We start from the raw sequence: 1,877 nt of genomic DNA on the forward strand, positions 1-1,877 counted from the left end.
TTAAAAGAAAAGGTGTGGGTGGATTTTTGCCCATATATGGCACAGTCCAACCCATGAAACTCTCTGAAGACAACAGCATGGGTTCTTACCTCAGGACCTGCAAATATGGCACCAAGTATCATACTAGAATGTGTGAGAGACACTGAGCTCCAGTCACACAGATGGGGACACAAGGGGACGCCTGTCAGCAAATACACACACTTGCACTCTCTCTCTCTCTGGAAGTACAAGATAGTGTTTTGATCAGAGGCAGCAGATGTGAACTGAAATAGTGCCTCTCTATGTTGGGGATGCATAGACCTAAAGCTGAATCCAAGTTTTTAAAAATATACCTAATTATGTGTCATCCCATGGTTCATGTGTCTGACTAAAGTTGCTGCTGTCTTGGTTACCTATTATTGCATGGTGCCCCAATCCTAGTGGCTTAGTACCACAACTTATTATTATCTCTCACAGTTCTATGAGTTGACTGGGCTCAGCTGGGGGATTTTCATTCCTGGTTTCTTATGTGGTTGCAGTCAGGTGTCAGCTGGGGCTGGAGTCATCTGAAGGTTTAACCAAACTGGATGTCCAAGATGGCTCACTCACAAGACTGGTGGTTAAAGTTGGCTGCCAGCTGGGAACTTAACTGTGGCTGTTGACTACGATGCCTTATATGTGGTGTCTGCATGTAGACTGGGCTTCTTACAGCATAGTGGCTGGGTTCCAAGAGGGAGTATCCCAAGAGCAAGCATTCTTGACAGGTCAGGTGGAAGTTGCAAGGCTTTCTGTGACCTCGCCTTTCAAATCACAAAATCTCTCTTCTACATCATTCTATCAGTAAAAAACAGTCACAGAACTCACTCAGATTCAAAGGAATGGAGAAATTATCTCCTCTACTCGATGGAAGAGTGGCAGATTATACAGCAGAAAAGTGTGTGGGATGTTGTTGCAGCCACCTTTTGAAAATGCAATCAGTCCCAGCTCTATAATGAAACATCTTTTTCCCTTAGTCTTCAATGTAGAATTTTTAATTGGGCTCCAACAACTTTAGGAAAAAAGATTTGGGAAAGGCAGGATTACATTGGTGGTCAGCCAGCTATATCTGCATTGTTATATATACACTGGGCCTTGCTATATTTACCCTAGTATTAGTATACAGTGCAGAAGTTGGTGTCCCCAAATAGCTGTTTACTTTTCCTCTGCAGCCCCTAAAGTGCTTAGTCATTTCTTTTGTACTCTAGGACTTCCTCTGTTATTAGCCCTCACTATTTCCTTGGGATCTGCCTAATCCAAAATATATTTCTCTGGGCCATACCTGACTCTACCTTCTCAGCTCCCAGCATTTCAAACTCCACTCACCATTTTTTTTTTCACATCAGATGGATAATGTGCTGACATCATAACAAGGTTTGAGGGAGGTTCATCTCACACAATAGCATGAAAATGTAATCAATATGCTTATGAACCATAAAAGGGTCTACACTACTCACTGTTATGCAGGCATTTACGATGTCTTATAGAGCTGGGCTGCAATGGCTCATTTCACCAATAGGTGGTAATGTAAAATTTGACTTGGGCCTGTATATTAGGGAGAGTGGGGCGGGATGAGGTTGAGGAGAAAGGAGGGTGGCAGGAGAAGTATCTAACATACTCCTGTGTCTCAGCAGGACATTTTCAAGTTTGAAATTATAATTGTTCTACAATATCCTTTTTGTTGGGTTTTAGAGTTTGGCAATACTCGCTTCCTTGCAAACAAAGGACGTCAATGACAGCTGTACTGAATGTACTCGATAGAATCTTGATAATATAATATTTCATCCAATATTTCAAATCGTTTTGGAGTCAGTCAACAAATTGTAAAGGATAACCTTGCCAAGGGCACTCTATCAGGCCCT

The 1,877-nt window shown here is 42.1% G+C and overlaps 1 non-coding gene across 1 annotated transcript; it reads right to left on the reverse strand.

The window, feature by feature from the left end:
- Positions 1-1,355: 1,355 nt before the first annotated feature.
- On the reverse strand, positions 1,356-1,459 carry LOC111536350. Its single transcript, XR_002729712.1, has one exon. It is a non-coding gene; the product is annotated as a small nucleolar RNA U13 (small nucleolar RNA).
- Positions 1,460-1,877: the final 418 nt, after the last annotated feature.

The sequence above is a fragment of the Piliocolobus tephrosceles genome, chromosome 12, assembly GCF_002776525.5.
Source record: "Piliocolobus tephrosceles isolate RC106 chromosome 12, ASM277652v3, whole genome shotgun sequence".
In the NCBI taxonomy this organism is placed as follows: Eukaryota; Metazoa; Chordata; class Mammalia; order Primates; family Cercopithecidae; genus Piliocolobus; species Piliocolobus tephrosceles.